Here is a 15,834-nt window from a genome sequence, read left to right on the forward strand (position 1 = left end):
CAGCATGAGATTTGCTCAGAATTTTACTTGTATTTCTCTCTTCCTTTTCTGGTTCCTTTTCACTGTGAGCTTCTGGAGTTGTGTAAAATGCTATCAGCTCTTAAACTGACGAAAAGGGGACTCTGTCTTCCCTGAAGTCACTACTTATCTCTGTGCCTCAGATTCTCTCATCTTCAAAGGAAGGAAAACAGCCCTTAAAAATTATTTCTAAGATGTTTCTAAATCTCTTATCAGACTAAGAGGTCATCATGAAATGATATCTGTCCCTCTGCCCACTGTGACTATCTCAGGACTTTTACTTAACGTATCACTCCTCCAAATGTCCTAAAGTCCCTTTCACCCCTTTCACCATCTATCATTCAGAAGAAAAAAATTTTTATTTATTTGGTCCAAAGAAACTAGCATGGGATTACTCTCAACAAATAGCAATTACAAAAGTCTTCTAATCTCTCTTGAGAGTACTTCCTGAACTAGATGATGATAATAGCTCAGGGAACAGGGAGGGGAGGGGTAGGGAGGGGAGAAGGTAAACCTATAGGCAAAACAGAAAATAATACCAGTGTGCTGCAAACTCACAGGTTCAGGCAGTTCCCTTTGCATTCCTTCCACATTTCAGGGGTTCCTCTTCTACCCTCAAGACTTTTTCTATTCCCACCTTAAATTCATGTATCATTTCTGAAGCCATAGTTCTATTTGTAAAGCTGATAATTTGCCCTATTTTCTCAACTCTTATTTTTTATAAGATACCTTACCTTAACTTAAATTTAAGCTCCCATATACAGTTTAGTGTGTTATAGATTTCACCTTTGGGAAACATTGCCTCCATTAGTTTGTTTATTCAGCATGTGCCTATTATAGCTATAAGTCAAGCATTTCACATTCCAATAGCATGGCTCTTTACATATTCCAAAGGAATAAAAATATTTAACATGATTTGGTAGGGAATCCACCAATCAAGCAAAAGAAGAGAATAAATTTTGAGAGTCACTTGAAGAACATCTGCTATTACATAGATTTGACTATTCTATCTCTTGGAACACTGTTATTGAAAAAGAAAAATTTCCAGGAAATCATTAATTCCTTGTCAGGTTGTCAGCTTTCTCATTTAGTGATGCCCTACCTAGTGATCGATTTTATAATTCAGACTCTCTGCTGTGAATGGACTACCTCAGAAAGTATAAACCCCTAGCCTGATCAAATACTTGCAAAGAAGCTTGTGCCAAGACAACTGGAACACATATCTTATTGGAGGTGAGGAATAAAGAGAGGTCTTTCTTCCACACAAGGATTGAGAATTGAAGCTGTCTTGCTTCAGTTGTTTAAGAGCCCTTGAGTTCTTATCAACAACAAGATGAGAAATGAAGGACAACACAGTAAGCTACCTTACTTGTTGTTAGTAAGCCTCACAGTGAGCCTCAAAAGTACAGACATCAAACACCTGAAAATAGAGTCCAGAGATGGAAGGAAAGTGAAAGAGATGTTTCATAACTGCCTTTGAACCCTTTCCTGTCTGCCCTTCTGAACTCAGTTTCTTCATCTACAAAACTGAGAAATCTAAAATAAGTGAGTCTTGATATGTCATTATTAGTAGTGCAGGCTCTAGAGTCAAATAGAACTGAGTACATGTTGACTTGATTACTTTCTAACTATGTGATCTAGAATAAGTAATTTTGAGCTCTGAGCCTCAGTTTCCTCAAGTATACCATATAAAATTGGGAGATTAAAATCAGGTAATGCATGAACACATGGCTTAGATCTTACTGCACATCCAATGCTCAGGAAATGCAGCCAATATCACCATCACTCTATTGATTGGCTCAAATCAGGAAACAAACAGACCTGAATAACAGAGACTGTAGATGACATGAACCAATTAAAAGTGGATATGGAATGGATGCTTGTTAGACAAATCCTGACTTAGAGTTGTAATCAGCGGTAGACTCAGAAAACAAGTTTCTCATGAACTGCATGTAAAACTCACCCAGGAGTATCCCTTAGAATCACCAGAGGAGCTTTTAATAACATAGGTCCCTGGGCAATACTATAGAAGCAAAGGAGAACTTATGCAGTATAGGTCAATGACTCCATTTAGAGCTATTTTTATTTTTGAGGCACTTAAGAAACTAGAGGTAAACACAGAGTATTACAAAAATACTCCTGTACCTAGCATCTAGAGCTGAAATAGTTTCATTGCTTTTTTTCTAGGAGTTGTGTTTCATAAAAGAAATCACAACCTCAAGGACAAGGTCTCATATGCCCTCATCTTTATCTCTTTACCTTCTTGTTTGTTCAATAGGCCATATTGATGAGCATCAGAAGTGGGGGCTCCTGAAGGCAGGTATTTCCTGCAATCACCTTAGATTTCCCAAGTATACCCCTCCCTCATGCCTCAACACAAAACTGTATATACCACAGCCAGCGATTGCCACTCTACCTTCAACTATTGGAAACTTGAAAGAGCAAAGTCTTTAATGGTGGTGGACTCTCTCCCTACTTGCTAATTCACTGTTAAGAGTCCACACGTTTCAAATAGGTTTTCTCTCCAAGTCCTGCATGCTGGGAAGCCAATTCTTAGCAATGAGTTCATCAGAGCACAGTGAGTCCACAGACCATGGCTCTCCTACAAAGGGTCTAAAGCATTCAAATTTGCTTTTTAGTAGTTCAACTGCACAACTCCCACACTCTAACACAATCCCTCCCCAGAGAACCTCTGATGAAGATGTAAAATCGGAAGAACACATCAATGAATTGGACCAGTGACACACTAGAAAGTCAGCATTAGATCAAATCTCTTTTCTGTCAGTCTGCAGACTTAATTACAGTACCATCATTGCTCATTATCCATCTTCTTTTGCAGTCTGTGTAAGCAGAGAGACCACAGAACACTTAATAAATGCAGGGGTTACAGGGCTAGGAGAGATATACCCTTGGGACTCTATGAAGTCAGTTTTGAGCAATGGTGAACATAAATTCAGCCTGTAACGTTATTTGGATGAAAGGCACTGTATAAATGCAGCTCGTTATCATAATCATTAAGCAACTGTTCAGGATGAGCAAAGCTCTGTCTCCACACCTCCTCCTCCTTCCTTTAGGAAGAAAAATGACTGGATTGGTCCCTGTCCATCAGTGGTGGAAAATATAGCCCAGGAGATTTAGACACTCAATATTTTGAGCCTAGGTTCATTAATAGGCAAAATGTCCTGTTCTACATTTGTGAACACTTTGAAATTCTCTTGGTTCTGAACCAAGTCCTAGTTCCCCTAGCAAATGACATATTATTCATATCTACCCATCAGAAAATACTAACCTTGTCTTTGTACCGAGGGTGGACATGTTGTGGGCACAGGGAGAGAAACAAGCTTGTCTTTGGGCCCTGGAGAAGACTGGTTAGGTCAGCAGAGCCCATCAGCTTCTCCAATTAAGTAGACCCTCCAAAGTGCTTGTTGGGAGCAGCTGGCTAAGGTAGGATAGGTCACGCCAGGTAATCAAGGAAATTTCCAACACCTCTAATAAAGAGGGCACAGGCACATTTTGACTGCCATATGCTGCAACCAGTCAATCTCAGAGAAATGAGGAGCAGGGCAATGAGTCACACTAGAAAGCCTCAGAACACATGAAGGATTTATAAAACAGGATTCTGGCCTAGAAATACTGATTCAATTGGTCTGGAGCTGGGTCTCAGAATTTGCTTTCTTACAAGATGATGACTGATGCTGCTGCTAGTCCAGGGAAGACACTTGAATAGGATAAGAGGCCAGAGCTGAAAAAGAGAGAAAACATCACAGGTGTACCTTGCATCACAGGTGTACATTGTACCTTAAATGCATCACTTTCCTCATCTGGGTGTCAGCTGAGACTTCTGAATTAGATTGATGCCTCTCAATGTGTGTTTCTTTGATCATTTGCAACTTAATCACCTAGCATGCTGCTGAAATGGAAATTCCTGGGCCCAAATTCAGACATCAGAGGCTCATGCCTAGGAATCTATAGCTTAACCATCACCACAGCTGATTCTTGTAATCATTAAAGTCTGAAAACTGCTAAGCTACATAATTTCCACTGTTCCTATTATCTGAAAGATGACATAAACCTTGATGGACAAAAACACGTTATTTTCTGCTTCTGAAGTCACAATTATCATCTCCATGTATAAGTAAACCTTGGGGATTAAACTCCAGACTATTTTGAAAGAATAAGCCCAATCCTGGCTGCACATTGAATTCATCCATATTGCTTACAAAACAGAAAACTTTCAAGTTTAAAACCAAATTTCTAAATCAGAGTGGAAGGAAAAGAGGTGAAAAAATTCAAAAGGAAAAGCAATGGACTCTCAAAATGTTTTTTTCTCACAGGTTTATGACTTGTATTAGGGTTCTCCAGAGAAAAAGAATAAATCAATTTTCTATATCAATGGTATATATGTATATACATGTGTGTGAATGTGTGTGTGTGTGTGTGTAGGTCAATATTTGCTCTATTAAGGTCTGCATTTAGTAATTGAGGCTCACCCACATTATGGGAGGCAATCCGCTTTATTCAAAACCCATAGATTCAAATGTTTATCTATTCAAAAACACCCTTACAAAATATACAGAATAATATTTGACCAACTATCTAAGTTCCATGACCCAACCAAGTTGGCACATAAAACTAATCATCATATCAATCTCTAACCTACTCTGTAGCGTACTTATTTATTATATTTATCATCTGTCTTATACTAGTAGAAAACAAGCTCCAATAGAAAGCAAGCTTCAATGAGACGGGGCTTGTCTGTTTTTTTCACTAATGTATTTGAAGGGTCAGGAACAGAGTCTAAGGCAGTATAGGCAGATAATAAATATCTTTTTGATAAAGCTTTATCATCATAATTATAATCCTCCTTATTTTTATCCAAGGCCAAATGGTTCCTTTTTGGGGGAAAATTAATACACAGGACTTAAGACTCAAACTATTATTATTTTTTGTCTAATTATCTTTCTATAGCATTTCTATAATGAAAAATTCATTTTCAGAAATATCTTTGAGCCTTAATATTTTTCCAAACAGGGTACATGATTTTTATTAGATGACACAGGATCTATGTTTTTTAAAATCCAAAGATTATCTGTGGGGTGGGTTTCAGGTATTATCTCTCTTCTAATGGAGAAGGTCAGAGGCATTTCTTCAAAAGGTGAAGGAGCATCTCAATTCTCCTGTTACCAGCTAAGAGCTGGGAGCTAAGATCTCAGGCCATAGATAATAGTGCTAATTGGAAATTATTTAGAGCTTTAATATTCCTTTTATAACTTGGCTCTCTGAGTTATGGGATTACTATTGCCAAGATTCACAGGGACAGGCTGTGGCTCATTTGGTTTCTTTCCCTCCTCCTTTCCCCGTCTCACATTCATGGTCCTGAACCTGCCAGTTATTTATGGTAAATTTTTGGGCAGGGTTCTCAGTGGTGAAGGAAGAGTGCTTGATTCAAAGGAGTTTTGGATATGCATAACCTGTATAGAAATATTTTTTCTTTTTTTGGAGATGGAGTCTCACTCTGTCACCCAGGCTGGAGTGCAAAGGCAGGATCTCAGCTCACTGTAACCTCTGCCTCCCAGATTCAAGCAATTCTCCTGCCTCTGCCTCTGCCTCCCCAGTAGCTGGGACTGCAGGCACGTGCCACCAAGCCCGGATAATTTTTGTATTTTTAGTAGAGATTGGCCAGGCTGGTCTCAAACTTCTGACCTTGTGATCTGCCCACCTCGGCCTCCCAAAGTGCTGGGATTACAGATGTAAGTCACTGTGCCCATCTGGAAGATGTTTTAATATATGATTTGCCTAATCCTGTCAAAGAGAAACAGAATGAAAATTGATAGACTCTTTTGGAAACCAATTGGTAACAATGTCTATCAAAAAATTTAAAAGAGGTCTTATTCTTTGACTCAGTAATTTCACTTTAGATAGTCTATTCTAAATGCCTAGAAAGATTTATACTCAAAGATATCCATCATAATATTTGTTCAGATAGCAACCACTGGTATCATCTTAATTGCTCAACATAGGAGTTTGCTTAAATTGCAGTCACTAAATTAGAATAAAAACAGACATTCTAAATAATGTTTGCAAGGTTTACAATATGGAGATAAACTCTTCATTATGTTCAATAAAAACTTAGTACATAAAATTATTTTTAAAATATGACTCAATATATACCTGAATGAAGAATAAACTAGTTATTAAGAAAAGACTGGATATAAAACAATAATATGAATATTGCTTTTATTTGATGAAAGAATGAGTGACTTTTCCACATCTTTTAAATTCCCCAAGTTTGAAACGCAATGCCTATATGTAACATTTTGATCCCAATGCTGAGGAAAGGCACAGCTTTAGTTATTAATTTTTAGAGGACATTTTTAAAAATTAATTTTTACCATCTCTTTACCAATATCTAAAGCTAACATAGCCATGTCACATTTTGTCTCTCTTAGCTGCTTGGGTGCTATCTTTTTTTTCCTCTTGCCTATCTTTTCACTAAGCAGCCCCTGAGTAAAGTGATAGTGTAATTCATTGTCCAAATCTACGTAGTTCTGAGGGAAGCAGGTGGTCTTAGTAATTATGCAGACAGCAGGCACAAGCCAGAACTATCTAGGAAAAGCGAGAATGTGTGGCCAACCTCCCACTGAGAGTATTACTTAACCAGGTAAGATTGGGGTGGGGGTATCTTTTCCAAATATCTATCAGGTGCAGATTCAGGGCTCAGCCTACTGCCTAGCTACTAGAACCCACAGTGGAGCTTCCTACTATCCCCAAGGGCAACTACTGTTTTGGAAAGAATTATTTGGTTTTTGTTTTAGTCTGGCTTTCTGCCTTGTTCTTTGTTTATGGATCTTGTGGATTTTCCTCAAAATCTCATAAGGTCATCTGGATACTTGCAGAATTCTTCTTCTATTTTATTTAGATTTTGTAGTAGACATTCACACACCAACTTTCTAGTACACTGCATTGCTTGAAGCAAAGGTCACTTATTTGTTAATAAAGCTCCTTGGAAATTTTTGTAAAATATGTTTTCCAAGTTTCTACTATCTAGAGATTCAACGGATGATTCATGGGCCACACATGAGACACAGCATTAGATTAAATAGTTCATTAAGCAGGAGTTATCACTAAGTCCACAAATCATGGCCTTTTATCTAGCACAAAATATACACTCGACAAAAACTTATAAAATAAAAGAATAAGAGAATAAATAAATAAAAAGCCATTTACAAAACTACATAATATTTCATTGTGTTTACAACAATGTTCTACCATCTTTCTAGCTCAAAAAATATGTAATTCTTAAGCCTAAAAATAGTTTAAATGATTGTATTAGATTATTACCTACATATAGCCCATTTTAAAGAAATAATTACTATGTGTTTCATTTTTTAATTAATTATTTTGAGACAGAGTCTGGTTCTGTCACCAGGCTGGAGTGCTGTGGTATGATTTCAGCTGACTGCAACCTCCGCCTCTTGGGCTCAAGCCATCCTCCCACCTCAGCCTCTTGAGTAGCTGATACTACAGGCTCACACTAACATGTCTGTTAATTTTTGTATTTTTTACAGAGAACAGTTTTCTCATGTTGCCAGGCTGGTCTTGAATTCCTGAGCTCAAGCAATCCACCTGCCTTGACCTCCTAAAATGCTCGGATTACAGGTGTATTCAGGCCATTACACCTGTCCCAATTTATGTGTTTCTTGATTAGTACATTTTATTGAATATAAATTTCATTAAAAAGTCAATTTACAAAAGATCTGATGGAGAGAGAAGACTAAACTCTTCTTGTTGCTTTAAATCCTGATTGAAACACAGTTTCTATTAGCAAATTAAGTAGGTCACTTTAAGAAAATCTTAACTGTCTTTAAGACATTTTATTGTGCAAAACAATTTGAGCAGAGATAATGAGTTTGACAATAAATTCTTTCCTAAATGACACTAAAAGATAGAGTTGAATAAAATAAAATTCACCTCTCTAGGAGATTTTCCCTAAGCTCACTAAAAATAATTTAACCATAGTAATGATAATGACAAGAAAAAATATAATATACAAAACAGATCCTGGATTTGAGGTTCAATTCAGCTTGAGGAAAAGACAGCATTACACTACAACCCAATCCTAAATTGTACAGCATAAAAATAAATACTCTGGGAGTTTCAAAGAGAACAATATAAATTGGAATTTTGAAGAGTGTGTTACTCTTATTCCTCTTTAAGAAACACAGGCAAACTTTCTAGTAAAAATATTTTCCCTGAGTCAGCTCAGAATGGCCTTGATGGAAGGGAAGTTTGGACAATTGAAAGGAGATATAGTTTTAGAGGAGGTAAAAGAACCCTTTGTCAATCTATCAACATTCCTGTTTTGATAAGGCAACAAAGGTAAAAGATGGAGCATTTGTAAAGGATGAATAAAATTCACTTCAAATCTGTATTTCTTCAATCCAGGACATAGGAGTAGGCAAGGACTTCATGAACAAAACACCAAGAGCATTGGCAACAAAAGCCAAAATAGACAAATGGGACCTAATGAAACTCCACAGCTTCTGCACGGCAAAAGAAACAGTCACTAGAGTGGATTGGCAACCAACAGAATGGGAAAAAATTTTCGCAGTCTACCCATCTGACAAAGGGCTGATATCCAGAATTTACAAACAACTCAAGCAGATTTACAGGAAAAAAACAAACAAGCCCATTCAAAAGTGGGCAAAGGATATGAACAGATACTTTACGAAAGAAGACATATATGAGGCCAACAATCATATGAAAAAATGCTCATCGTCACTGGTCATCAGAGAGATGCAAATCAAAACCACATTGAGATACCATCTCACGCCAGTTAGAATGGCGATCATTAAAAAGTCTGGAGACAACAGATGCTGGAGAGGATGTGGAGAAAAAGGAACACTTTTACACTGTTGGTGGGAGTGTAAATTAGTTCAACCATTGTGGAAGACAGTGTGGCGATTCCTCAAGGCCTTAGAAATAGAAATTCCATTTGACCCAGCAATCCCATTACTAGGTATATATCCAAAAGACTATAAATCGTTCTACTATAAGGACACATGTACACGAATGTTCATTGCAGCACTGTTTACAATAGCAAAGACCTGGAATCAACCCAAATGCCCATTGATAATAGACTGGATTAGAAAAATGTGGCACATATACACCATGGAATATTATGCAGCAATCAGAAATGATGAGTTCGTGTCGTTTGTAGGGACATGGATGAATCTGGAGAACATCATCCTCAGCAAACTGACACAAGAACAGAAAATGAAACACCGCATATTCTCACTCATAGGTGGGTGATGAAAAATGAGAACACATGGACACAGGGAGGGGAGTACTAAACACTGGGGTCTATTGGGGGGAAAAGGGGAGGGCCAGTGGGAGGGGGAGGTGGGGAGGGATAGCCTGGGGAGAAATGCCAAATGTGGGTGAAGGGGAGAAGAAAAGCAAAGCACACTGCCATGTGTGTACCTACACAACTGTCTTGCATGCTCTGCTCATGTACCCCAAAACCTATAATCCAATAAAAAATTAAAAAAATAATAATAATAATACCTGGTTTAGTGGGAAGATATTTATTCTTTTTCCTTTAATACCTATCCTCTTATTTTTAATGTTTTAACATTGGAATTTTCTTACTTATTAAATAACATATTTATTGCATAGAAATTGGAATAGAAAGCAAAAAAAATGACATATTATCCCAGGGTAGGGGGACTTCCAGATGGCTGAGAAATGGCCTCCTCGACAAAAAAGATCCAAAATAGAGAATAGATCACCCAAGAGAAAATGTCAGACTGCAACACAGATGTGACAGGGAACACCTTCAATAAGGAAGAGAAGAGAGCAAGGCAGCCTGCTCTGCTGGGATCAGCTGGGAGCCTGGAGAAGCTTTCCAGTGCAGGGAAAGGGTAAATGAGTAATACTCAGTGTTCACATTCCCATTGTAGACTCCTGCAGTTCTAGTCATGGTAGAGTCCATTGACCCAAGCAGATCCTGGGACCAACATTAGGGAGCTGCCTGGAGACCATGTAATGGCATTGCTTCAGAAAGGGAGCTAATGCTGGGTCTCATATACCCCAAATTCTAAGCAGCTACAACAAAATAGCATTTTGAGAGCCCAGGTCCCATCAGACTGCATCTTGCTCTAGGCTGAACATTCCCTGTATCTAGATATCTCTAGATTCACATGAATGTAATCTGCCTACAACTGGAGGCCACAGTTGGCTGCTGCCACAAAAGCTGAAGCATGAGCCATTGGCAATGACCCTGTTGCCTCCAGTTGCAAGACCACCACACATTTACAAGAGCCCTGAGGAGAGGTTACCCCACTTGCAACCACCAGCTAGGGCCAAAATGTGCCCCCAGCTGCCTATTTATAACAGACATAACTGAAAGTATGAACACCCTCCTCAGCATTAAGGCTGCAATGAAGCCACTGTTACTCCCACCCAAGCATTCCACTGGACACCTGGGGATCACCCCACCTCCACCTACCACAGACAGCAACCATATATACTACTAGGGGATACGGGCACAGGACCTCCTGGTCAAGCTCCACCCAAACCTCCATGCCTGAGCATACCACCCACAGACCTGGGAATCATCCTACTTGATGCACCAGCATTGACACCTGAGTACATCTCCTAAGCCCCTGGTGACAGATCCACCCAACTTGTCACCACCACCATAGCTGGAGCCAATCTGCATATGTCACCTTGGACCCACCCAGACCATCACAGCCATCGTCAACACCAGAGTGGATCACTGGGAAGTCACGGGGTTGCCCTGCCACTACCACTGTCATTGGCCAAGCCTTATGTATTTCACAGGTGCCTGAGGATCTGCCCACTAACTTGGTCTACTGCTATGACTGCTAGTACTTTGAGCAAGCTACATGGAAACCCAAGAACTGACCTGGCTGGCCCTACTAAACTGCTGCTAGCATACACTGCTCTGGGGTGCAAGGACATACATACTCAGTCAGCCATTGCAACCATTGGGGCTTAAAGAATGGCCCACCTGGCATCCTCATTCCTAGGAAAACTTTACCACAGCCTCCAATAACAACCATACCCTAAGTTACTGAGAAATCTTAGGCACTATTAATATTATTTTTAGCTGAAGAATTCATACAGAAATCACACTTCTGAATACATCCAGAATCAAAGCCAAAATACCCACCCAACCAGCAATAAAGATACATCTTCATGAAAAAGTTCTTCACTAAAAAACCAAATTTAAAAAATTTAAAAAAACTAATTGTTACACCAGATATCAATGTAAGAAAGAGAAAAAAGCAAAGAATTATGACACCTCCAAATAAACATAATAATCATTTAGCAACAAATTCCAATGAAAAAGAAATCTATAAACTCCCAGAAAAAGAATTCAAAATAATGACATTAAAAAAGTTAAGCAAAATAAAAGAGAACATGGATAATAATACAAAGATTTTTAAAATTCAGGATATAAATTAGAAATTTACCAAAGAGATAGATATCATAAAAAAGAATCAAATAGAAATTCTGGAACTGAAGAATGTTGAATAAAATACAAAATATACTCAAAAGATCTAACAATACATTAGATCAAGTAGAAGAGTTTCAAACCTTGAAGAAAGGTCTTTTGAAATAATCCAGTCAGATCAAAATAAATAAATAAAAAGAAAAAGAATAATCAAAGCTTACATAACATGTAGTATACAATAGAGCAACCAAATATTTGAGCTTCTTGTGTTCCAGAAGAATAGAATACAAAAAGTATAGAAATATTTTTCAAAAATAACAGAGAAAAACATCCTAAGTCTAGAAAAAAGATTTAGATATTTAGGTACAGAAAATTTGGAGATACCAAATGGATACAATTCCAAAAACTCTTCACCTGACACATCATAGTGAAGTATGCAAAATTAAAAGACGAAGAAAGATTTCTAAAAACAGGAAAAGAAAAATGTTTTGTCACTTATAAAGGAATATTCATCAGACTAATGGATTTCTCAGCAGAAACTTTACAGGCTGGGATAGAATGGGATTATATAGTCAAAGTGTTTGAAGTGCAGAACAGAACAGAAAATGAAAAAAAATAAAAGAGAAGAAAAGAAAGGAACTGTCAGCCATGGATACTATGCCCAGCAAAGTTAGCTTTCATAAATGAAGAAAAAATAGAGTCTTTCTAAGACAAGTAAATGCTGAGGAAATTTAACCCTACAAGAGTGGCCCTACAAGAAATACTTAAAGGAGGTCTATACTTAGAAAGGACAATATCTATTATCATGAAAACACACAAAAGTATAAAACCTCCTGACAGAGCAAACACACAAATTATGAAACGAAAGGACTCAGATGTTATCATTAGAGAAAACTAATAAACAAGGAAGAATGACAGAGAAAAAGGAATAACAGATACACAAAACAACCAGAAATAAATTGATAAAAATGATTTTAGTACTTGATTTAATACACTATAACAGGAATAAGCTCCCATATAGTAATAATAATCTTGGATATAAATAGATTAACTTTTCACATAAAAGATACAGACTGGCAGAATGGATTTAAAAAATGACCCAACCATATGCTGCTTACAAGAAAATTATCTTACCTATAAAGTCAAATATAGACTGAAAGAAAATGGATGGAAAAAGAAATTCCATGCAAAGGGAAATCAAAAACAAGCAGGAGTAGCTATACTCATATAAAATACAACATATTTTAAGTCTAAAAAGTAAGAAGAGACAAAGAAGCTCATTGCAAAATGATAAAAAGGAACAGTTCAGCAAGAAGATATAACAACCATAAACATATATGAACTAAACACTAGAGCTCCAAGATATATAAAGCAAATACAAAACCTCTCTTAAATATAAAGGGAGAGATAAACTCTAATATAATCATAGTTGTAGACTTCAACACCCCATTGTCAGTGTTGGACTAATCATATAGAAAGAAAATCAATAAAAAACATTGGATTTAAATTGCACTTAGGTACAAATAGACCTCACAGGATTTGTAGAACATTTAATTCAACAGCTATAAAATTCAACCTCTTCTCATCAGTATATGGGACATTCTTTATGACAGACTATATGTTTGGACACAAAACAATTCTCAACAGATGAAAAAAGAATTTGAAATCATATTAAATATCTTCTCATATCAAAATGGAATAAAATTGATGTCAAAATAAGAGGAGCTTTAAAAGCAGTAAAACTACATGAACATTAAAGAACATGTTTCTGAATGACCATTGGAACAGTGAGAAATTAGAGGGAAAATAAAAAAATTATTGAAACAAATGAAAATCAAAAAATTACATACTAAATGCTATGGGGTACAACAAAAGCAGTGCTAAAAGTTACATTTATAGCAGTAAACTCATGCACTTAAAAGTTAGAAAGATTTCAAATAAAATGTCTAACAATGGACTTCTAAAACCAAGAAAAGCAAAAAGATGCCAAACTTAAAATTAGCAGAAAAAAAGAAATCAGGGTCACAGCATAACTAAACAAAATAGAAACAACAAAAACAATACAAAGAATCAATGAAATGAAAACTCGGTTTTATGAAGGTATGTAAAAATGGATAAACAGCTAGACTAACCAAAAAAAGAAAAGACCCAAATAATACAATCAGAAACAAAAAAGGTGTTACAACTTATACTATAGAAATATAAAATATTGTGAATAATTATACATTAACAAACTGGAAAAGCTAGAGGAAACTGATAAATTTCAAGACATTTACAATCTACCAAAATTAAATCAGGAAGAAATACAAAACCTGAACAAACCAATAATGAGTAAAGTGATTAAATAATTAAAAAAAATGTCTCCCCCACCCCCCAAAAAAATGTCCAGGACCAGATGGCTTCACTGCAAAATTCCCCCAAACTTACAAAGATTTAACAACATTTCTCTTCAAACTATTTCAAAACTTTAAAGAGTAGGGAATTCTCTCTAACTTGTTGTATGAGGCCAGCATTACCCTGCTACCACAACCAGGCAAGGACACAACAACAAAATAACTTACAGGCCAATATCCCTGATAAACAGATGGAAAACTTCTCAACAAAATACCAGCAGAATCTGACACCACATCAAAAAGATAATACACCCTGATAATGTATGATTTATCCCAAGGATGCAAGGCTGGTCCAACTTATACAAATCTATAAACATGAGAAATTATATCAACAGAATAAAGGACAGAAACCATATGATTATATCAATAAACACAGAAAAAATATTTGATAAAATGCAACATCTATTAATGATGAAAATGATCAACAACATAGGCATAGTAAAAACATCTCAACATGATAAAGGTCATATATGAGAAATACAGAGCTAAAATCATACCAAATGGGGTAAAGCTGAAAGTCTTCCTTCTAAGAACTGAAAATCTCAGCTGCCCATTTCCACTCCTATCAACATAGTAGTGGAAGTCCTAGCTAGAGCAATCAGGCAAGAGGAAGAAATAAAAGGCATCTAAATTAGAAAAGAGAAAGTCAAATTGGACCACTTTGCATACATGATCTCAAATCTAGAAAAAAAAAAGGTTCAACCAAAAAAACTCTTAGATCCAATTAATAAATTTAGTAATTCAGGATACAAAATCAACATACAAAACTCAGCAGAGTTTCTATAAAGCAGCAATGAACTAGCTGAAAAAAAAGTTAAATAAGGCAATCCCATTTACAATAGCTATTTCAAGATACCTAGGAATAAATTTAACCAAGAAGGCCAAATATCTCTACAGGGAAAACTACAAAACACTGATGAAAGAAATTGGAGAGGACATAAACAAATAAAAAGACCTACTATGCTCATGGATTGGAAGAATTAATATCACTAAAATGACCACACTACCCAAGGCAGTTGGCAGATTGAATGCAATTCCTATCAAAATATCAATATAATTTCTCAAAGAAGTAGAAAACGAATTCTAAAATTTATATGTAACAGCAACAAAAAAGACCCTGAAACACCAAAGCAATCCTGAGCAAAAAGAACAAAGGTAGAGGTATCATACTATCTGATTTAAAAATATGCAACAACGGAGGCAGGAAGATCACCTGAGGTCAGGAGCTGGGTGATATGGTGAAACCCTGTTTCTACTAAAAATACAAAAATTAGCCAGGTGCGGTGGAAGGTACCTGTAATCCCAGCTACTCAGGAGGCTTAGACAGGAGAATCGCTTGAACCCAGGAAGCAGAGGTTGCAGTGAGCAGAGATGATGCCACTGCACTAAAGCCTGAGCAACAGAGTGAGATTCTGTCTTAAAAATAAAAACAAAAAAACTAAGTATATACATATGTGTATATATATATTCACACAAGGCTATACTAACCAAACTGCATGATATTGACATAAAACTGAACACATAGGCCAATGAAACAGAATAGGGAACTCAGAAACGAATCCACATATGGATTTTTGACAAAGGCACCAAGAACATACACTGGGGACAGAATTCCCTCTTCAGTAGAAGGTCCTGGTAAAATTGGATATTCATATGCAGAAGAATAAAACTGGGCCCTTATCTCTTACTATGTAAAAAAAATCAACTTAAGATGAATTAAAGACTTAAACGTAAGACCCAAGACTATTAAACTAATAGTGGAAAACATAGGAGAAACACTTCACAACATCGATCTAGGAAAATATTTTATGCCTCAAAAGCGAAGCAACAAAAGTTAAAAAAAAAAAAAGCAAAAAAACAAATGGAACTATATTAGGTTAACAATGTTCTGCACAATAAAGAAACAATCAATAGATCGTTGATTGTTTCTTTCAGAGTAAA

Source organism: Callithrix jacchus, chromosome 2, assembly GCF_049354715.1.
Source record: "Callithrix jacchus isolate 240 chromosome 2, calJac240_pri, whole genome shotgun sequence".
NCBI lineage: Eukaryota > Metazoa > Chordata > Mammalia > Primates > Cebidae > Callithrix > Callithrix jacchus.